This window comes from Drosophila albomicans, chromosome 2R (assembly GCF_009650485.2).
Source record: "Drosophila albomicans strain 15112-1751.03 chromosome 2R, ASM965048v2, whole genome shotgun sequence".
NCBI lineage: Eukaryota > Metazoa > Arthropoda > Insecta > Diptera > Drosophilidae > Drosophila > Drosophila albomicans.
Genome location: NC_047631.2, coordinates 23,617,000 through 23,641,581, shown reverse-complemented (window position 1 = coordinate 23,641,581; position 24,582 = coordinate 23,617,000). Strand labels below are relative to the sequence as shown.

The window sequence follows — 24,582 nt, the reverse complement described above, 5'->3', positions numbered from 1 at the left end:
ACACAACAAGCCAGTGGCAAAGTTCAAAGTTGGCCAACTTTAATGAAGTCGAAACATAACCGAACGAAACGTGGACAACTTCACCGCAAAAGCCTTTTCGCAAAACTTTTGTCAGAGAGATCTTTCTTTTTTTGTTTGTTATGATGGAGAGAGTATTACCTGCAGATTTGAAAGTTCCTCTTTCAAAATGTCGAGAGTTGAAACCGAAATGCACTCAAGGAAATGTGGAATATAATAATAATAATATTTTGTTACGTGTGAAACTTTTTGCGTTTGGTTCGAAGGCGCAGTTTGCGTTTTTCCAAAATGATTGTGCACAACAATTTCATTTGCTTTATGGGGCACATGTTCGCTTCGATGCTGTTCGATGTTGCCCTCCCAGTGGCTGTGGCAGTGGTGGCAGCAGCAGGGGCAGCATCAAAACCGATGTCAGCTCATTCAGCGATCAATGATCACACACTGAAGAGGGGCAAGTATTTTGCCGCCGGCAAATTACGAGCAAATACAATTTTCATGGCACAGGGGAAATTCAATGTTTTTTCTTTCTTTTAAGTGTTTCTTTATTGCGAAAATTGTTGAAACGGCAAACGAGAATCGCACTTGATACTGCCCCGCACGCAGTGCCGCCAAATTGCCAACTAGCTTGCCGCCAGAGGAGCCACAAAATGTATATAAGATGTATGTCCTTTTTTTTTCTTGTCGTGTTCAGTGAAAACGCTTCACGAGGAGCGAAAAACGCTCGAACCGAAATACTTAACAAAAGGCAAATGACAACAAAAGCGAAGCGTGAACAGGCCAAAAGCTGCAAGAGCACAGCACACAATAAATTATTGGGCAGCTTAAGAGCGAAGCGTTTTCATTGCTGAGAGCTCCTAGCATTTGCCTGCCAGTTGGCAACATAATAACGCAACATTATGGGGCAATAAGCATTTTCGTTGGCTGCCTTCCCCCCCAGACACAAAACAACAAAAGCAACGACTTAATTTCTAGGACGCTAAACTGTTACTTGATGGCTCTTCGATGGTTGCCCCATAAAGAATAAGTTTCTCTTAACTCTCAACTCCTCGCAACTTACGCAGCATGCGCAGTTGCCACCGGCGACTCTCAGCTGGCGGCCGCAGCCACAGGCTGTTGCAGGCAACACACACACAAAGACAGCCCCCAAAACAACAATAAATAAATCGCACAATGGGAGCCAATGGAATGTTGATATCATTTTGCACAAGATAAATAAATAGATTTTTCAATAATATGTTTTAAATAGAAAAAGTATATCTAAAATATTTCTATATTTCATATGTGAATCACAGTTAAGGTTTTCAATATTAGGAAGCGAATTTTTAAGATATAAAATAATTTTAAATTAAAAAAAAAACACTTTAATGCATTTTAAACATTTTTTATCAAATAAATACTTAATATTATATTTAATAAGTATGTTAAATTATTGTATAATTGAAGAAAATTCTTTGCAGTGTTGAATAAAATAAATAAAAAGTATAATGTAAGTAGAATCTTGAATAAAACACTTTATATATGAAGACTTTCAAAAAAATGTATTTAAGTATTGAATGCTAAATGATTCTATTTTTGATAAGGAAACAAAACCGTATCTTAAAGTGTTCCCAGAATATGAAAGAATTTATATTATTAAGCTTAAATCATTTAATGCAAGGCTCACTTTCATTTCTACTCTAAATTATTCAAGTTAAATAACTAATTTTGCTCCACTGTGCCAACGTTGTCAACGCCAATGCCATCAGCACATCGCATTGCGTTCTCTGTGCGAGTGTATTTGTATCTATGTGTGTTTGTGTGCGGCAGTAAGGCAGCTAATAAAATTAAAATGCCATATTTCAGGCGTTGATAACAACAATAAGTGCAGCAAAGTCGCCTCGCTTCTCTGCGAGTAGGAAATTATTTTTTGGCACGAACTCACGACGGCCTTGTGCCACAGAAAGAGCACAAAATCGAAGCGAGAGGGGAAAGAGAGGAAGAGAGAGTGTGTGTGTGGGGAGGAGGCAACTCCACCAGCCAGCCAAGTCTATTGATATGACAATGGCAAATAAAAGCGCCGGAAAATTACCTGTAAAAAAGTTTTTATTTTTAGAGCCTGCGGAGGAATTTCGTTTATTGATTTTAATGTCGTCGCCGTTTTGCCTGCAAGCCAAATTCTTTCAACTCAAAAATTATGAATATTGAAATTGCACAAGCGGGGAGGGGGGAGAAGTTTGGTGTTTTGTGCTGATTTTGGGGTGATAAGCACGCTGATTGGCGCAAAATGGGCAAATGATTTATGCCAAGGCTGACTTTATTGATTTCTTATCAATGTTTTTTCTTGGGGCCTGCGTTGCCGGCTAATCTATTAATGTGCATATTTATTTTAACGCTCAGAGGCTGCGCCTCAATCTCGATGTTGGCTCTTGCTTGTTTTTTGGGAAGGCAACTTCAGGCTGCCTGCAAAAGCGTAATTAAATTAAAATTCCTGTTACATGACATGCCTGGCAAAAGTGTCGACACACACACACACAAACACAGCATGGGAGTCAACAACTGGCGCCCGCTGTGTTTTCTTGTATCTGTGTGAGGCAGCATCCATGTCCTGCATTCTATGTATATGTGTATGTGTGTGTGTGCCTCGTTTTGTGCAAACTAAGACACGTTGTCAGCATTCATGTCACCGGTGCCACAAGCTACAGAGAGTAGAGGGAACCAGCCTAGAGATGGGAAGGGGAAGGGGAAAGGGGGAGTTGAAGCTGTCTCTGCCAGCCTTTTGAAGTGGCTGCTGGCTGGCAAAGATTTTTCATTAAAATTTACAAATTTTAATAGTTTTTCCTTCCTCCATACAAAATTCTGCTGTTGCAAGTGAAAAACTTCAGCTTTTCGGATATGTGTCAAATGCAGACCAAGGAATTCCAACTCCCCCCTCTAGAGGATGCAATTCAGGCTTAAATGCGACACATTACATTAAATTACTCTCTACTTAGAACAACACATATTTCAATCGCATTTTAAATGCAAAAAAAAACATTTTTCGCAAAATATGTATTTTTAAATTGCAGATAAAAACCTATTTCCGATATCAAAGTTGATGATAAGGCGCATTTGCAATTCATGGAATGGAATTGATTGCGTTTTAAAATGTGGTTTCAATTGCTGGCTAAATTATGCGGGCTTCTTATTCATACAAAATTATTTCACTCACTTGCAGGCTAATCTTTTAAACCATGTGCGATTCGTAATAACATTTAACACAACAATATTTTAAGTATGTTTCAGGGAATGCGAATAATTCCAGTAAGAAATAATTCCGGAAATGCAAAAATTATATTTAGCAGCAATTCTATTGATTTAGATTTCAATCAATATGATGTTATTGTAAAAAAACATTTTTAAATAAATAGTGTTGATATTAAGTGGAATACTTTGAAGAATTTGCTGATAAGTAAATTCCTTTTCATCTAAGCGGCATTGTTGCACGTTCAACGCTCATTTCAGTTGAATTCATTTCATTTATTTGGCTTTCGCTTTTCATTTAATTTGCACAACCTTCGACCAGGTATCGCAGCGAGTAAATAATATAAACAACCCATCGAATACACAGCCACACAGCGTTTAAAGATACATTTATTATTTGGCAAATGCGCAAACACTTCATGATGATTACCAAAAATAAAAGGGGAGCCTCTTCCCCCCTCATCCCCCATCCCCACCTTCCCCAGGACAGCAGACAGAAATCTTTTTACGTCAGTTCTGCCTGTCTTGTTGCCTGGCATTTTCTTGCGTTGTTACCTTCAGTCCAACGGGAGGAGGGAGGGGGGAAAGAGCTCCGGCGTGCAATGCTTGGCTGGCTGCGTTGCTCTCCCTTTTGCTCGCCCCCGTTCTCACATCTCATCCTGGAGAGTCAACGCTACTGACTCTTGTTTGCTGGCAATTTCCTTTAGAGACGAGAGTGCTGCGAAAACACACGAAACTGTGAAACTTTTGCGAAAAACGTTAAACGCAATGCTGTCCGTCCCACGTTTTCAGTTCCAGTTTGAGCATCAAGGCCTGTCCCTCACTTCTCAGTCCGCCCCCCCCTTGTGTCTGTTTGTCTCGCTGTCTGTCTGTCTGCCTGTTTGGTTCATCCTTCCGTTTGCCTGTCTCGGTCTCCGTCTCCGTCGCTGTCTCCGTCTCGGTTTAGTGTATATAACAAGTCAGCGTCAGCTGCTCCTGCTTCAGCTACAGCTTCAGCTTTAGCTCCTGCTCATGGTTTTGGTTTCGACTTCGGTGTTGGTCTGGTTTTGGGTCTGTTCGTCGTACGTACGCCACTTTGTCGGCTGCCTCGAATACTTCCATGTTCATTTTACAAGTAAAACGGAAATGACAGTTCCGCAGCCGAGCGCTGAACATCTTTGCCCGTTGTGCCATCGCATCCCCATGAAAGTGAAAGAAACCTTTTCCCGCATAATAGTCTGTCAAAGTAGCTGCCACCGACACCGTCAGTGGCACAACAACAGCAGCAGCAGTGTCAGTCAGGCTCCAAACTACAACTACAACTCCAACTGCAGCTCCTAGATACTTAGCACTTAGCGTTGCTTTTAACTTTAACCCACTTCAAGCTGCCCTCTTTTCTCTCTCTCTCTCTCTCTGCAATTTTTGAGCCGCATTCAGTTTCCAACTAATTTTCTAATTATGAGCACAAAGGCGCACAGAAATCATGTCACGCTTCCTGACTGATTTATGGCCTTTGGAGAAATGTCAAACATTTGCCGGGCAGTTGTCCCCCCATCCCCCCTCCTCCATCCACAATCCAAATCCTCATCCCCATCCGAAGACCAAGCAGCCTACGCTTTGGCTTTTAACTTATCCAAATCACTTGGCTACGTCGCCAGTTTTTGTTGTTGTTATTCAGCTTCTGCTGCTTCTTTTCTTTCCTACTCGTTGTTGATTTATTTGATTTATTTATTTATTGTTGGCTCTTGTCGTATTTGTACTTGAGGCGCCTGCCCAATAATCGCCAGCCGAGCGACTGATTAGTTTAATTTAACGGATGGCGACCCCAGCTCCCCACTCCACACTCTCCACTCCTCTCCCTCTGCTTCTACGCTATCAAAATCAAAGTTTAATAAGCACTCCAACTTCCAACTCAATCCTTGAACCTTAGCTATAATTAAATTTCGCTGGATAACGTTTAATCGCAACTCCATAGTTATAATTAATAATTATTATATTGTTTTGAATATATGTTGCGTTACAAATCGCTTGGGCTTATCTGCAACACGCAATTAATCCAATTGAACTGGGAAAACTCCTCGGTTAAGATATCTTTACAATAACAATATGTGTAATATTTTTTTGTATTTAGTAGCATTTATATTTGTGAATAATAAAATATATACATAGACTTCATTATCGCTCAATTCATTGGCACCCGTATTGTAATTAGCAATCTTCAGAGATTTATCGCACAAATTATAAATGGCAATTTGAATGGAATATCACGTCATAAGCCGGAACTGACCACGGCACAGAAATTGTGTTCTTAATAATATTAACAGTTTATTAATTGCAGAACTAAATAAAGAAATTGAACCAGAATTATTTGCAATGAATTTCGCCAGCAATTTTATTTTCACAATTTAAACTGTCACAATAATCTGATCAATAAACAAAAATATATTTTAAACGCATCGCATAATTAATATTTAGATTAATAAAATCACATCGAACTTTTTCAATTTTATATATCAGAAATCTTTTCTTTTTTCTTAATATCACCCAATTTATAAGAATTGCTTAATCAATTTGAAATATATTTAAAAAGCATTGTATTTAATGTTTACATTAATAAATTCATATCAAATTTTTACGTTTCATATATCCGAAATGATTTTTTGATGATTAATCAATTTTAAATAATCTAAATTAATGTTTAGATTAATAAATTCACATCAAATTTTTAAGTTTTATATATCAAAAATCTTCTCTTTTTTTCCTAATATCACCCTATTTATATGATTTTTAAATTAATCAATTTAAAATATATTTAAAAAGCATTCTAATTAATGTGTACCTTAATAAATTCATATCAAATTTTTACGTTTTATATATCCGAAATGATTTTTTGCATTGTAATTAATACAACTATTTTTCTCTCATTACATTAACAAATTCATAGTGATTTTTTTGGTTTTTAATCCCAGAGATCTTTTTTCGCAATAATTTTAAAGTGTAAACGATTAAATATCGCAGTTTTGTCGTGTCACGCGACCATCGCTATAGGAAAATAACACCCACATATGTTGATCCACTTTAGCTTAGCGTACTTGCATGTCAGCTGATGTCTACATGTGTGTGTGTGTGTGTGTGTGAGTGTGTGTGTGTGTGTCTGTGGTATGTATGTGTGTGTGGAGCGACTCCCAGGGGCCGCTGAGGGGCAATGACGATGGCCATGGGGCACACTTCCAAGTAATTTGCAAAACTCCGACATCCGACACTTTGCTGTAGTTTGGCGACTTTGATTTATTGCCGAGCGCCTCGCAGGGGACACAATCAAACGCAAATGCAGGCATAAGGAGCCAACGTCAAGGGCTTCAATGTCCTGCAAGTGATGTAGGCGCGGCACACACACACATATCCTGAGAAGGTCAGCGTTGTTAACGCGATTATGGCAGCTGTTAGTGAGTAAGCGAGAGAGTGAGGGGAAGCTACACAGAGAGAGAGAAAAACAATGGCCAACACAGAGCACTCGGGGTCTTTAGCAGTGACATGCAAACCCGGAGGTGACAGCTCTGCTCAGCTAGCAACAACAACTGAAGAGTAAAACACAACGAGCAATGAAAAGATGAAACAAAAGTCCATGTTATTCTACGAAAGAGTCAAAAAGTCAACCACACAACTTTTGGCGTCAACTTCAGCTTCAGCTTCAGTTTTAGCTTCAACTTCAACTTCAGTTTTAGCTTTAGATTTTTGCTTCACATGACCGAAAAGTCGCACAAAAATAATCCCAAAAACTTCTCTACTCAAAAAACATGAAAACGTTCAGGCACAATGACAGCCCAAAAGGGGGTGTGGCAAAAGCGAGGCGGAGAAGTGTGGAGGGACTCTGCGAATGCGGAGACGTTGATCACACAAAAAATACAAAAAAAAAGGGAAAATGTCAAAGTTCTTTGCGGTCTCCGAGGTTCTTTAAATGTTCTCGGTAACAAATAATTTTTTTTTTCCTTCGCTTATTTCTTTTTTTTTTGTATTCTTGGAACCTTCGCCAGGGAATTTAGCACACGAGAATTGTGCGCGATTTTTTTGTGTGTGTGTTGTATTTCTTTTGGGTCTTTGGTTTTGTTTTTTTGTTTCTTTTCATGATGTCGTCTTTAGTTTTTGAGCTTTGCTTTTGCGTTTTTTGTTTTTACGTAGCATACTATATGTATATTATTATCAAAGCATTTTGTTTTGATGTTTATGCCACAGAAACCGGGGCAGAGTGGCATCTGTAAAGGGCAGGTAAAGGGCAAGTTGTAGTGCTCGGGTTGTAGGCACAGGAAATGTCAATGAAAGTTGTGCGTGTGTGTAGCGAAACTTTACCAGATCTTTATACATGTTTACAAACTGTTATGAGAGCTGAAGAGAGAACAGTTATATCTACTACAACTGTCATAGTCGTGGGAAGTAAGGAAAGATTTAGTTCCTTTGGGAATATTTGCAAAGCCTAATTCTAAAACTTTCTATAAGAATTTAATGTCTTAAGGCTTTCGTGTATTTAAACTTTTATTCAGTATTCCTTTACCATAAAGTACTAAATTTTAATATGCTTTCACATAAAAAATAATTGAATAGTTAGCTGCGTACAAGAAATAATTTCAGGGCCAATTTAAGATTTTCATAATTAGGCATAATTTTCAAGATTCTCTTTACTTACTGTACTTTTAGCTGTAGTACATTTTTTAATGTTATTTTAAGTTTTTCTCTTTTTTTCGTATTTTTGCGTGCTTTTTATTTGTGTCACGGCTGCATGAACATGAAAAGGAAGTGCACGTCAAAGCTTAGACACAAACCACGAAGCGTAAAGGTGCAAGTGAGGCTAAAGTAACAACATTCATTGCAATTGCCACCGCTAACTACAATGGCTCAAATGGGTATTCATAGTACATACTCGTACGTTTTTTTTCTTTGTTGTATCTGGGTAGCTTGAAATACTTTGTGTATCTGCATGCAGCAATGCGTGCCAGCGAGAATTTGTTGAACAATTTCGCTAAACTCGAGGCGAAAACTCGAATAAATTGGCTTGGAAAATGAAAAGCGAAAACTCTGCAGAAAGCAAAATAAAATAATAGCAGCAGTAGTCGAGGCAGCAGCGGCAACAAACGCACAAATTACAACAATTAAATGGCGAACAAAGTAAGCCAAGCCGCAATTATCACATCACTAGCAAACGAAGTCGAAGTCGGAGGCGGCAGCGACGCGATGTCGGCTTTAGCTTTAATTTATGAACTGCGGCAAGTGGATGTGGAACTTGTGGGTAGCTTGCAACCGGGTGGCCACTGAGGCGCATAGCATCGGGGAATCTTTCGCAAAAGACGAAGAAGAAGTGTTTTCACTTTACTTGCAGCTCAAGGTGAGCAGCGATTTGTAGCGGCAAATGAGGCAGGTAAAAACACCAACAACAATAGCAACAACAAAAAAAGAAGAGTCGTAAAAAAAAGATATGCACAACAGGTGTCAGTAAATTTAGTAGAAGGCTGTCTGGCTATGTTTGCCGTCGTTGCTGCTAATAAAAATGCTAAAGCATCTAGAAGGCGGCGAGACCGAGGCACTCTCTCAACGCGTCTCTTAATATATTGACAACGATCCAATTTCATAATGAAATTTTTGCGGCTGTCAGCCTTCAATTGAATCGGAAAAACAAAACAGCGACCAAAAGTGATGCGTTGAATTTGGGTGGGGAGAAGCGGGAGGGGAATGCCATGAAGAATAACAGAAATAACGCACAGAGAGCGAGATCCAAGAATTCCCCCATGAAGAAATCCAGCTGACAGTCGTCCCCATTTCACTCCCCGCATCCCCCTCTCTGCTCCCTCTACTCTGCTCGCAACCCCAACGAAACTTGCACAGAATGTGGCATGATGTTTATACACATACATACATATAGACATACTTATGTATTTGTGTGCGTTGCGAGTTGTTGTTCCTTATATTTTTGTGTATGTAGTTATATCGAGTAAACGAAAAACAAAAACTTTTTTCCACTTGAGTAACTTAAGTGCCAATTCCTCCAAAAACAAAACAACAACAACAAACTGAAGACCAAAAAAAAAACAAGAGAAAGAATTGAAGGCAGTAGAAAAACCAAGTGGAAGAAGAAAAAAACAAAAACAACAAAATAACAGCAGAAGATGAGCACATGAACATTTTTTTAATAGGGGGACGCCAACAAAATTCTATTGGTTTCAATACAAAAATCGATAGCACATCAAGTTGGAAAACAAACAAAAAAAAGTAAGTCGAAGACAACTGCAAAAAGCTGATTACAAATTAAATACGATGGAATATATGAAATGGAGAACTTTAAGATGTTTACAATAAAATTGCAATTGAATATTTAAGTAAATAGTGTCATGAAAGTCGATTAGTTAAAAATTATATTTTTATACATTCTCATTTATATAAATGGAATTGCTTTAATTTAATTTTTAAAGGTAATATTAAAAGTTAAACCTGCTTGTTTAAAATGATATTTATTCAACAAACTAAATAAGAGCTAAGGTAAATTGTTTTCTAAATTCCTTTTTTCACTCTATTAAAAGATTTTCTTCTTCTAATTTAAATTATAATTTTGAAATATTAACAGCCGTCGGCAATTGCACGATATCTTAAAAAGTGAGAAGAAATTATTTATTAAATATATGTGCAATAAGACGTGTTCAAGGACATTTTGTGGCACTGGTTGCAGAAGGAGTAGTGAAACTTCAGCTGACGTCGTAGGGAAAGCTCAGCTGGTAGCCTATCACAGCTTTTGCTTGCGAATTTGAAGAGGGCATTATGAATAATGGCTGCACATCAAATCACATTGATCAACCCATAAACCGGCACACACTCACACACACACACACACGCACACACAACAATAGAAACGCGAAGAAGAGAGAGCAAATCAAAGAAAAGCGGCCATGATTTGCCGTCGGCAATTTGTGATGTGTGGCACTTCAGCCATTGAAGAGCGAGCGTTTGCGTCGGCCTGGCAACGGGCGGCCAGCCATGCGAAGGCTTTGAGTGGCGAATGCTAAATGTGCTCGTCATCATCCACCATGGAAATGTATCTTCAAGACACTTTCAGCAGCAGCAGCCATGCAGCCATTCGAACACATGGCACATCTTTCAGTTGCAACCCCGCGCCATAAGCGTGAGAGCGAGAGCGACAACGTGAAAGAGAGCGCACTCGCTCTCTCGCAACACAACAGCTGCGCGCTGTGGGTAAACAAGAGAGCGAATGCTGGCGAAGAGAGCGCTCTTTGTACTCTTATCCTGTTTTACCGTTCCAATGCGCTCTTCGCTGGCACGTTCGCTGTCTCACTCCCACGCAACAGCTGCATGGCTTCCCGCCAAATTTCTGTAGTTTTGCCATGCTGCTCTCTCACTGGAAGTGTTCGACGCTCTCTCTTACGCCACTGGAAAGCCAAAACAAAACAAGTTGCCGGCACTCGAAGAAGCACGAGCCTTGAGGACAGCAATAACAAGAATTGCGTATTACACTTAACATATAGTATTATCAATATGAAAACATATTCAGAAATGCTATTAAAATTCAAATTTTCGTATTTAATTTTGTTGTTTTATCAAATATTTGATGTCATTGCCAAATTGGCGGAATCGTTTTGCCTTCTCGCATATTGATCACAAGCTATTTGCAGTTCAATTACATTAACATAAATGTGGCGTCAGCATAAAACTTTCGATCGTCTAAGGCAACTGGGGAGGTGGATGAGCTTTTTTTTTTTTAGGTATGTTAACCATGGCCAAGAATCAAATGTGTCTCTGGCCATTTGCACGTCTGACCCTTTTGAAGCTAATGATTTTTTGCCAAAACACTTTGCGAGCTGCTTTGAACGTGCTATCGATCACGTAAGACCCAATTCTTTTGCAACACTGCGAGAAATATTTTGTAATAATACAGAGTTTTTAAATTTTCTCTTATTCTTAAATATTTAATATTAATAAAAATGTTTGTCATATCGAATCAGCGGTACGATCTAGAAGGCGGCAATTTTATACAACGAATAGATTTAAGTCATGGATAAACTAACTTTTTTGCAACGCTGATAGATATATTTATGAAGAAAAGAACATAAAACTATTTGTTGTGACTGAGAGTCTTAACTATGAGCTTATAGCCCAAACGGTAAGAGCGAGGAGGCTGAAGCTTTTTATAAAACATATTTTACACATAAATCTACAACTAATAAAAATAATTACACTTTAGTGTGGTATCTATATTTATAAAAAAAAATTTATCCTATATGGATTTCTAACGCACAACCAAGTGGTAAGAGTTAGGAGGCTGTAAATTTTTCACAACATAATTCAGTGGAGACAAATCTAAACTAAGATATAGTTTCCGATAGTAGTTGCAAATACTTAAAGAATATTAGTATTAAAATAACTTTGAAACCAATGCAATTGAATTAATAATTATAATGAGAGAACTTGCATCAATTAATTTCAATATTATACTCAGCTTTACTAAATCACATAAACCGTTTAAGGTGAGGGGTAAGAGAAGCGATACAACCTTCGCATTCCTTTGCATCGCCTCGAGGCGCGTACGCTGCTCCTGTCAGTTGATCAGTGTCTCAGTCTCAGTCTTAGTCTCGGTCTCCGTCTCAGTGTCTCACGTATCGCTGAGGTATCGATTCCAATTGGAAGTCGACAGTCGCACTTTTGCAACAACACAGACGAACAGAAAATAATTAAGTTCTCAAAAAGATAAAAATCATGTTAGCCGCTGATCAATTAGTAGATTTTTGCAGCCCAACGCATATTTCATCTTTCAGCCTGTTCGCCTCAAGCACTCCTCCCCACTCCGTCCCACTTCTCTTCCGCCCGCTGCAGATGCATAAATTTACATATGAGAATGTCTTGAAATGATATTGAAGGCTGTTGAAATGTAGCAACTGCAGCCTGCAGAGCCGAAGCAACCTGAGAACTGGGAACTGAAACCTTTAGTAATCGAGGCACCTGCCTGTGTTGTGTTGTGCTGTGCCCTGTAGCGATGGCTGGCATCGGATTTGGAGACTGGATACTGGAGACTGAACTGGACATGCACATGCACATGCACAGACACGTCAGTAACTCATTTATCGCTTAACTGGACTTCAATGTTGCATTGGGTATTTCGACGTTTTCAGTTTTGAGAGTTTGGGACTCGAGTCGCGACTTTGCTTCGATTTCGCGTTCTGTTTTTTTGTTGTTGTATGTATTTTGACAACGAATTTGCATGCACTCGAAACTGTGTTTTGAGCCTTGTTAATTTTGACTAAAGTCGCTGAGGCTAACGTGCACTGGATAAGCGCCAAACCCAAACCCAAACCCAATCCCCAATCCCAATCCCAGACACAGTCGCAGCTCCTATCCATGTTGCGTGACTGACCAAAATGCGAGTGCTACGCATGCGCGCGCTTTCAAACGCGAAGCTTGAGCAAAACGATCGGCAGCAACAACAGCAACAACAACAACTAAAATAACAACGACTTCCCAACAATAACAACAACTGAAAAAAAAGAAGTAAAATGTGAAACAAGAACCAAAACAAAGTGTTCGATGTTTCCGTTTCAAATTCTATGGAACAAGACATTTGCGCACCGCCAGCAACTTCGGCAAAAGACGCTGCGCACCGCAAGACACCAAAAAATATAAAAAAAAGAATGGCCCAAAGGCCTCAGCGTTAATGCGGCCAACAAACAGCTTCGCTACAGCTTTAGACCAAGAGCAGACCCTGGCCTCAGACTGAGACTGAGACTACAACTGAGGCTGAGAGGCATTGTGAATGGACAACTTGCCGACTGAGGCGGACGCGTTAACAATTGTTCTGGCCATTCGTTTTTTGGCCCAAAACAAGTTCGGCATTTTGCTTTAACAGACCGCCAGAAGTGCACCCAGACGTTGTTTGAAGGTGTACAATGGGTGTGAAGTTGAAAATGAGTAATCAAAATAAAATTGCTTGTAAAAAAGTCAATATTTAATAGCAAGATTTGCTCGTGCAAAACAATTTGTTAGTAAATATCAATCAGTTAAATAATGAGTTGATTTTAGAAACATTTCAAAGACTCATGTGAACTTCACGATTTAAGCAAAATAAAATAAATAATGAGTGGGCATTTTCTAATTTTAATGACAATGAAAACAAAATAAATGTGTTGTCCATACATAATGAACTAAATTATATAAGCAATTGTATTAATGACAGTAAATAACTGTTCTTTTACTTATTTATAAATTTAACATAAATGTACAGAAATAAATAAGTTTTAATTCTAAATATACTACCAATCTGGATGTATTATATAAGTAAAGACTTGTATAGTTAAATTTAATAAAGAATTGTGTGGTTTAACTTTTGCCATAACTTCTGATTTATACAAATTTCTCAGAGGTTATTATTATAATATTAGTTGTAAAAGATCATATTAAAAAATCATTGATTTGTAAGATAAAGTACTAAATTCTCTTGGTAATTTAAATTCAGTTATATGCGAAATTTTAAGCACAATGTTGCCAGCAACACCCACTGTGCAGCTGCCACAGTTGCTGCACTGTTTCTCAGTGCTTCAGCCGCGCAGCTGAGCGCGCGATTGTGCCACAGATAAAGGCACTTGCGCATTACAACTGCTTGCGCAGACCATCCACAAGCATGTCCACTCACCAGCCCCCAACCACAGCCCCAACAACAGCAACAACAACAACTAGAAGTTTGTGGAAAAAGTGCAAGAGAATTAACAATTCATTTTATTGTTAAATATGCCGGAGCTGAAGCAGGCGGGTTCTAAGAGTTGGCCAGGCTAACAAGACTCTGTCTGCATCTGCATCTGGCTGCCTCTCCCACTCTCCACCTTCACCTCCACCCACTGGTTGCCGCAGGGGCAGAGCAGACTGTTGGCTGTGGTTCATAGTTAATAATGCGATAATTTCATTTTCATTCAAAGCAAATCGAATGGACTCGAAACGCAGCACCGAACTGAGCTACCGGATTACGATGCGACTGTGTTTCTCTTGGCTGGCGTGTTGCAGCAACATGTTGCAACCGTAGCGAGGTTGCTCGTTGCTGCTTGTTGCTGTGGCTGTGCCTGATGCATGCGCAAAATTTAAATTATGTTGTTTTGTCGCATGTTTTTCGCTTCTCATTGCTTCCCATTTATTGTTGTTGTTGTTGTTGTTGTTTTTGTTGTTGCTGTTGTTCTGGTCGTTCGCAATGTTGTTGTTTAAGGGCCTTAAAACATTATCAATGAATAAATGAAAATGTCTTTTGTCGACGGAAAATTGTCGTGTTGTTCGCTTTTGTGGCATGCAACTGCTGCTTAACTTAACGTCTTCTTTTGGCCAAGCGCAGCAACAAGCGCTTTAAGCCGCTGTTTTATGTCACAGTCAACTGTCATTTGTACATTGAATGCGCGACCCCTTTGTCAGCATGGTCAGCGAGAGAGGAGCAGAGGGGAGAATGGGAGCCAAGCTGGTTGTGTGTTGCACGGCGATATGTTCAATTTGCATAAAATCACAGGAAGCACTTAGGATTAATAGGCCGCGCCAGAAGGATGCCAATGCCGATGTCAAGTGACTGCCAAAGTGCCACAGTGGGGCATGCAATGAACATATGTACGTGATGCTTGCACCACTGTGACTTGTAATCGCCTTAATCGAATTACGAGTGCTCGAGTGTGTCTAGTGTGTGTAGTATCTCAATTTGAGGCAATTTTCTGCTTACCTTATTTGTTATTGCCGCTTTGCTATCCATAAATCGTTGCTCACAATTCAGCTAATCCAATTTTTTATTGCAGCTATCCAAAATGAAATCTGCAAATGTAAAAAAGGAAATTGATTTAGTTTTCAGTTTGAAGCCAGCAACACGAATTTCCCTTAAACTAAGAAACGAACCGAAATAAAACATGCGCAACATGCAAATGCCGAAATCTCCCTCTAGCGGCAGTTCTTTGAAGTTCTGCTGAGATGCTCAACACGATAAGATGAACCATTTCATAAATTCGAGTGGCAGTATATGAGTAAAAATTGATATTTTAATAAATGAAGTAAGTTAAAGAATACGCAGTATTTAATGCCCTTTTATTGTGGTTTATTTTCCTTTATGATTTACGATTAATTTATGAAGTATTAATCGTGTGTTTCTAAGCTAAACAATTGTAACATAGTTTTCTTATTATTTGTTGTACATTAAATAACATATTCAGATCTAAATAACCATACATGAATTTATTCATTGTTCAGGGATTGCTTTTCATCAACAACTTGGAATTAATGATTTAAATCAAAATAAATGTATAAAGCTTATATCAATAATTTATATAATTCTGAAATTCTCTGTTTAGGCTTTTTCAATTTTGAATACATTTCTTTATCAATTTTCTTATGATAATATTATTGTTAGTTAGTCCCCGATTAGAGCTTGCCTGCTGCTTAAACTTTCTCATGAGCTTTTTCAGAAATTCCGCTATTATCTCCGCAATTATTTTGATATCGATTTAAGTCAGTTTTCCTGTTTACACCCGCTTCGATAAGCAAAAAGATTTATTTTTGGAAACTGTTGACATTTTCCCACCTTTTAATGTCAGCGCCCAGTTGGCATATGGACCCAGGCGGCAATGCAAACCCATGTTGCAACTCATGAGGCACATGAAATTGCACCCTGCTCCTTCCTGCCTCATGCCTCGGCTGCCAATGCCAATATCCGACTGCTTGCTGCCAATGGTACTGTCAGGTTGGCCGCTGTCATATCCTTTTGCGGCAGAGTCTGAGGCAGAGTGGCTGTGGTGGAAATTTGAGCGCGCTTCTCATTCATTTGCGCCAAATGTCATTATTGTTGCTCGTTTGTTGTTTGTTGCCATTGGCAGTGGACAGCAGAAGCAGAAGCAGAGGCTGTGGCAGAAGTGCTTGCTTGCTGGCGGCATCTTTCGCCACTTTGGTGTGTTGGTTGCATTGGGTCTTTTGTAAGACTCCCTCGTTAAACAGATTATTTTCACACCCGTCTTGGAGTCAACTCGACTCGACTCGACTTGCGAGTTGCTGCCAATTTGGTAAGGCGAACAGCCAGCCAGCCATCGAGCCGAGACTCTTTGCAAGGCGTTAATAATGCGATTTCAATGCATTTGCTGTGCAAAAATTCAAAGGTTTCCTCTTTTTATGTTGCAACAAAGTATACGAGGAATATGAAAGCGACAGCCGCTGCACAAAAGTCTGCTCGGAGTGACACATGTATGCACTTGGTTTAGACACAGAATTCGAACTTTAACTCGAAGTCGACCAGGCCATGGCCTAACAATGGCCACAGCCTGCCACAATCATTGGCATCGTTTTGGGGCCTGTTAATTGCAAACTGATCGTGAATGGTTCGCCCCGAATCGAGATGCGGATGCGGAAGGTAAAAACATGGTATGAGCTGCACATTTGTGAGAAGAACTTTCAAAGAGTTTAGTCTAGCATTAATTGTAGTAGAACTTTTATTTACTGTATTACATTTCTTTGAATGTAACTTTATTTTTATACCCGAGTTATTAAAGAATACTTTTGTTAGTTGATTTGACTGACAATCTGGTATACTATGCATATTATTGTATATTCTACAAGTACTACTATGTCAATATACCTAAAATACTATATTTTACAAGTAGTACTGTATAAATATACCTAAAATACTTTTCGGCATATTTTTTTTGTTAGTATTCTTGCGATATATTATTTTTTTATATTTTAAAATTAATACCAAACTATTTTGTTTCTATTCATATTCTCGACTGTTGCTTTCTTACGTGTTTTAATTTAAAAATTAAATTCTTTACTTTATTTTGCATTTGATTTATGTCCAAAAATTTGGAAATTAAATATAAATTTTGACAAATCTTCAGCTCTTGAACTTGTCGATCACAATCATCGATTTGTGAGTGGTCGAAAAAGAAAGTGATTTCAATCAGCACACGAATGCCAATAAATTCCCATTAGAAATCCACACGCGCTCAACATCGGACATGCTCCAGGGCACGTATACGTCGAATACGAATACGATAACGAGAATCCGAGTCCGAATATACCCTTGGAATGCCAGGCGTCAATCCATGGTGAGGTGGCCCACCTAGGCGCAAAATAGTATCCAAATTCATATGCATATTTGCCTATTTCACTTGACTGTTTGTCTCTTTGCCACTTTGTCGATTTGTTGATTTGTTGATGTGTTGTTTGTCTTTGTGCGCACAAATGATGGGAGAAGCGCGCGAAAATATTTGCAGCAAAGTTTGCTGCGTAATTTGATAAACGGAGACTCCATTGGCCTGATGGATTGGGATTGGGGGTTGCAGAAAGATTTCAAAGCAGCTCACGCTCACATCAAAACATCCATAAATATTTTTGTCGTATTCAGCTGGGCGGCCTGGCCAGAGGCAATTTATGGCCGCGAGTCGTAAAACCCGTAAAAAGCTTCAATCGTAAAATTAAAGGCGAAAATAGTTTTTGGGCGCTTAACTCGCACTGTGTGCCTAAAATACCTAATTAATTGGCACTCTTCAACTTCTGGGTGGCCGCCCGTTTCATTTGGCTCTGCGCTGTTTTGATTTATCGTATGCACAGCGTGAAACCGCTAATCAGTCGCATTTGCATGCGCAGTCGCAGCCCTCCACAGTATTTTTTGTTGCTTTTTTGCAATGTTTATAAATAGAGAATCGAGTCAAGTCAAATTGTGTTGGCTTTGTGTTGTTTCGTCTTTTATCGACGCGTATTTTGAGAGCCACTGGACTGTTGTTGCGGGCACTCAACGCTAGATGGCGTCGTCATAACGTGAAGCGCCATCTAGCGGCAGTTTTCGCAAGCGCTCTGTATTATCCTTTGCCAGCAACGAGTGAAATAGGACATTCACTTTGTGCTTCTTTCGAAAAGCTTTCACTTATGCGGTAGTACAATATTTGGCCGCCAGTGGCACTTGGCGTTTTGTGAAATATCCTTTTTCGGAGTCAGGAAATTTAAACGAAATAAGCCCAAGGATTTTGAATAAGTTAAGAGTCGATAGACCTTGTTACAGAGTACGTTTTTTAATAGTAAATTGATCGACGTGAAGATACCCACAAAAAATAATTCTCTTACATAGAGTTAATTGATAATTCATTTTCTTTTGGCTGCGTAATTTTATTCCGCATAATTATAAACACAATAAATCAACGAATTTAGATAATAAATTACTCAACTTCAATGCAATTTTTAATTCTTAACAAGAATAAGATAAATTCACAACGAAATTATGAATAAACAAATGCCGACTCAAAATCTTGCTCACAAAATATATCAGCATGCAAATGAATAATTTCCTAGATGCTAAAATAAATACATACTACAACTCGTAAGCGTTCAAAAATTTGTTGTAGCCGAGACCACACAAAGTCATCTGAGATAAATGATAAAAAATAAAAAAAAATATGTACAAAAATAAAATACAAGACAATGCAAACAGAAAAACAGAGACAACCAAAACCGAAACCGAAACAGAAACCGACGCAAAATGTAAGGCAATAAAAATGAACTTCCCTTTAATTTTATGGTCGCGCCGACACTTAATAAACAATAATCATCATCATCATCATCATCATCAGCAGCAGAAGCGGCAACAGCAAGTCAGGGCATTGACAATGGACTCAAGATGGGGCAATGGATAAAACGAAGCGGGAGGGGGGAGTTGGCTGACAATCCTCGAACCAAGTGCTACGCATCACGAGCCGGTTACTCGACGTACTTCAATTTTTTGGTCAAGTCGAGTGTGTCCCAAAGAGTTGTTGGCCAACGAGATTTGCATTTTGATGAATTGCAGGCGAGAAGCCGAAAGATGTTTTGGCCCGACATGGAGCTACTACTACTCTGTACTCTACCTGTAAGTCATTTTTAGTGACACTATCTGAAAGTGTGGTCTCTGTGGGCGGGGCTGCGCGCAGGGGCGGTGGGGTGTGGCACAACGCAGAGGCAGAGACAGAGAGACGCAACAAAACTCGTGTACTTTTGCTGTGACTGGTGTGACTTGAAATTTAAATTAACCTCTGCTCGCTTCGGTTCTGTTTTTACCCGACGTCGTCGTAATTATTTTTTGTCATTTTTTGCAAAAAAAAAAGAACCGAAAAAAAAAACCAAACAGAAATTTATATATATAAGTAATTTGTTATTTTTTTTTTTGTTTGTCTGTTGGTTTTCGCCTTTGGCTGAGTTATTGTACAAATTAAAATGAACGATGTGTCGGTAAGGTCGCAGCTTTTGTTGTCTAAGCGCCAATGCTCAGCCCCGACCCCGAAGCCAACTCCATGGCTTTGGCTTTGGCTTTGACTGTGGCAGACAGCAGCGAGCAGCACATCACACATCACACGTCAAACTTGACTTCAATTTTTTTTGTTGTTGTTGCTTTTCTAGCTTGTCGGACATGATGTGACTATGAGCGGAGAGACCCGAGAGTTTGCCCAGACTGTTTCCATGCCGAGCCATGCCATGCCATGAATCTCCATCGTGTCCAGTTCGTCGTCGTCGACGAGATCGCGATAAGAATTACCGCTCGCCATGCTCCATGCGAAGCGGGCGAGATGAAAAGCTTTTGTAGCTTTTGCCCCTGGCCAAAACGAAATATTGGCTAAACGCTGATGCCGTCTACAAGTATGTGTAACTGTAAGTGATTACTTTACATGGCCAACAACAACAGCAACAAGAAAAACAAACATTGTTCACAATGGAGCGCCGCCTGCTCATGGCCAGCAATACCAATAGCGAAAAATTGTGAACGACACGACGAGAGACGCGAACTTGACACTCGCAAAACGGATTCGTGGCTGTGTGTACTATACATAAGTACTATAGTGTTATATCTTGATGCCCACATCTAATCTAAATTCATAAGTCGACCTGAGCAACAATGGCAGCATTCACCGCGTGAAACGTGTGAGTGCGTGAGTGATTGCCGTTATGTGGCTAGCCGAAGCTGAAGTCGAACAGCGAACAACATTAACGTGGGATCATATCAAACTGACATATTCCCTATCATTGTGACCATCTTGATTTATGCCCTTCAAAGTGGCGAGCTTGTCGTGCCAATGGTTCTCTCTTCTCTCTTCGAAAAGGGATCATTAGTGCAGATAGTTTATCCGTCTCACTTATCAAGGTCAGCTTGTCCTAAATACCTTATACATATGTATATAGGAATCTATGCATAACATCTGATTTATATATTAAAGTTAAAAACAATAGTTAAACGTTAATATGTGAATAAAGCACTAGTATTCAATCAGTTATTAAAGGCATAAATACTAAACAGCGCTTTTTTATTGAATATAGTATAATAAAATACTGTAAAATGTTTTAATTTTATGGAACTGAAATATAATCAGTGTCATTAAACGATTGCTAATTGAAGCTTTAAACTTGTTTTACTTGATAAATGTATTCAATTTGTAAAAGTATATTTCATTTTCTACTACTAAATAAAATATTGCTGAGAGTATTTACCTTATGGAAAAATATTGAAAAATAATAAATTGTTCCTTACTGAAGCTTTAAGTTTGTTATATTTGATAAATTAATTAAATTCTTAAAAGCATATTTCATTTAAAAAAAAAAAAACCAAGTTAACCAGAAATAAAATACTTAAAAATGATTTTTAGAGCATTAACAAATCTTATTTAGTGATCTATTTATTTTTCAACTTCTCAACTTCTATAAGAAAATGCAGGCTATTCTTAGTTTAGAAAAAATCTTTTACAAAATAAAAAGATTCATGTTTATATCTTTGCACCCTTGAAGGCTTTTCTAGGCTTTTAAAAATAATTTGCTGACTTATATTATTATTTTATCTTTTTTTTTCGTGTCACATATTCAAAGTAAGAAAATAATGCGCATTTATTTAAAGTTCACAACTGCAAAAAGATTCTAACGAATCCGAAATTTATTTATAGGCTTCGCTTCGAGCATTTTCCATTTCTACGACGGCTTCAATTGAGTCTTGGAATTGCCATAAATTGCAAGTGCGACAGCTGTGCGAATGTCGCCTGTGCTCCCATCTGCGAGTGTGTGGGTGAAAATGTGTCTCTGTATGTGTGTGTGTGTGTTTGTGTGTAGGTGTTGGAATTGGACTTCAGTTGAAACTGGTGAATGAAGTTAGTTCATTTAACTTCAACTTATGACGCGCCAGAAATTTGCAGACAATGTCTGACAGACTTTCCAAATACTCCAGTTGAACTTAGGGGGCAACAATGGGGGCGCACACAAGTGTATGTATTAGTGTGTATGTGTGTAGATGTATGTGTGTGGGTGAATATTTTGAATGTGAATGTAAGCGCACTTGGTTTGAATTTTGAATGACCTTGGCATAGAGGAAATGGCAAAAAGCATTATTTAAACTTAACAAGCCGACAACTGGGAACCCCAAACACACACATACACTCACACACATAGACACACACACAGTTTAAGAGAAGTAGAAGGTGGGTTTGGCTCGTTGCATGAGCTGTAGACTGCCCTGCTCCCAATTTGCTGAACTCAATCAGTACACACGGCAGCCCATTAGAGACTCATCGCTCCAGGGGAGGCGAATGCCGCACTCAAAAAGGGGTGTGGCACAACCTGGTGTGTGAGTGCAAGAGTGTGTGTGTATGTGTGAGTGTCGCTTCTGCGTGTATTTTGCTAATTTACTAGACAGAAATACGCCTTTAACCCACCAAGCTCATTTATTATATAAAACAGCAACAACAACATCAACAACAACAGCTGGAACCGGGAGATGGAGCTGAAACTGGGAAAACTGCTTGCTGCACAGGAGTTACGAGCCATTGCAAGGACTAGCCACAGCCGCAGGAGGCTTCAAACTCCACTCTCCACTCCCTTCTCCAATCTGTTGGTTTGCCTGCAGCCAAGAGACAGTCCCCAGACCTGAAATTTGAACCCTTTTCAGCCTGCGACACGTGTGTGTCCTATGTGTATCCTTTTCCACACACACACAACTCAGCAGGGTGGAAAAATCGTGTTAATTTAAAGACAGCACAACACAGAGATTTTTGATGTAACCATTTATATGAGTTTATAATTACTGAAATTAGTTTTTTCCGCTTTCCCATTTACCACACATATGTAAATACATCTGCGACTGAAAAGAAACTTTTTCCTATATATGTACGTTTATCTCTGTTAAAAAATTATTGTTTGAATTACTGCAATGTGAATCATATGAAAATGAAAAATTTGGTAGATGAGAATGAAGACTTATTCGGAATATAATTAAGACAAATTGCGGCTTCCATTTTATAGTAGTTTTCTTTTAATTTGGAAAGAGATATGACATTAAATAGGTTACAAAATGTATTTAAAAAGTTGAAATATAGTAAAAATAGTATAGATTGGAACTTTATAAAATATTTAGATTTTAAAAACTCTATGGTGTAATATTGTAGCTGCTTTTGATGATAATATAACATTCAAAAGTTATACGAGTTGGAATAATATTATGATGTGTTTTACTTAATAATATTTTAAAATTTATTCCTTTTTTTGTGTTTTAAGTTAATTAAAATTTTTTATATTTGGGACGTTCTTCAACAAAATTTGGATACCTATAAATATTACAAAAAGTTATATAATATTGTCAGCTTTGTAACGTAATAAATTACCTAAATTTAAAAATTGTTTAGCTGCTGTTTTTTTAGCTGCTATTTACAACAAATTTGATAGTTGAATAAGTTACAAAAACTATTCAAAGATTAAGATATTATTATGAGGTGTTAGACTTAATAAATTGTCAACATTTTGAAATTTAATTTCTGCTATTTTTTCGGCAACTTTTCACAAATAAAACGTAATCCATAAATTATGTCTCATTGAGCAGGAGACCACTGCCAAAAACAACACATTCATCTTGCTACGCCCATTTCATATAACCAATTACAATGCCGTGCTGTCAAGCCATTTGCTCTCATTTTGGTTTTACGCAAATTTTATAAAATATTTAAATGCAATTAACATGGCCCGGGGCATAAAAATCAGAGTGGCCAGCGAGTAAAAATTACGACCAAAAAAAAAGTGAAACGAAACGCAAAAGCAACGCAACGAAAGAAAAAAAGTTTTGTCAAATCAAGTTCCTTCCGTTCTGGTTTGCGCAAAATGAAAAATTTCATATGAAATTAACCCTGCTGGCAGGATTTCCAGCCCACCCTCCTGGGGACTGTGTGTGTGCGAGTGTGTGTGTGTGTGTGTAAAAAAGAACCCCGACGAAAAGGGGTGGCATAACGGGAAGGACTCGGACTGCGCTCGAGGCAGACAATGTGGCAACAAATTTGTATGTAAATGTATGCAAAAGTAATTAATCATAGTCGCACATGCACGCACACACACACACACATACACAAGGCACTGCGGACTTTACACAGACAAGGATACAGGACAAATTCGCTCTCTCTTTCCTTCTCTTTCTCGGTCTCTTTTTGGATAGAGGTGCGAGTCAACTTGTTTTAAAGGTTAACTTCATTTTTCTGATATTACTCGAGTACAAGTCGCATTGGAGGTCCTTTGTTGCTGCCACCAATTGAGGCAGGACTCAAGTGTCTTGGCACATGTGTGTGTGTGCTGCAATCAGAGATATTGAAATGCGACACCGTCGCTAGACCCAAAAATCCAAATCAGCAACGGGCAACGTGCAACGGGGTTGGTGGCTACAGCGATAAGGTTTTTGGCGGCCATGATGCAAAACACCGCTTAGTGCCGCCACGTTGATAGCGTCCAACAGATGCTGATAGGTAAGAGGTAAGAGGCAAATAGGTTAGAGCACTGAGGGGACTAAAGCAGAGAAGAGTCAGACAATGGCAACGGCTGCAGTGACGACGATGACGACGACGGCGGCGGTGGTGGAAAATGAGAAGCAAACTCAGAGAACTCACACAAACACACATATGTATGAGTGTGGACTGAGAGAGCGAAAGCAAGACACAGAGAGATAGATAGAAAGAGAGAGCGAGAGAGCGAAAGAGTGAGAGACACAACGGAGTGTTTCAGCTTTTTGGTTCGTTCATAAATCATCGCTGAGACGACACCATGTTAAATTGGAACTTTTCCCATACATAAATAGAATGGATGAGAAAAAAATACTAAAGAAAATAATACAAAAATATATATAGAGATATATACACAACATTTTATATTGTATATAGAAATAGTAAATGTATTTCTTTCTATATTCACATATTAATATTTAAAAAGTGTAGATATCTTGTTCGAATGTTTTGTTTTGTTTATACATTAGTCAGTCAATTAAATACTACTAATACCTTATTTTAATAGTTTAAGGATATATAAATTTGTTTGTTGATTATAAAATAAATAACTGTCACT

General features: G+C 38.6%; 1 protein-coding gene across 4 annotated transcripts in view; it reads right to left on the bottom strand.

Moving 5' to 3' along the window:
• LOC117576893 (homeotic protein antennapedia) overlaps positions 1-24,582 on the bottom strand; it is a 120,028-nt gene that overhangs the window by 71,985 nt on the left and 23,461 nt on the right. For 3 of the 4 annotated variants that reach the window (XM_052007863.1, XM_052007860.1, XM_052007864.1), the window contains exon 2: positions 14,951-15,039. The gene's annotated coding sequence lies outside the window, so the exon portion shown is untranslated. Of the gene's footprint in view, positions 1-14,950; positions 15,040-15,120; positions 15,354-24,582 lie in introns of those variants that run through there. The other variant, XM_034262034.2, reaches the window with a different exon arrangement.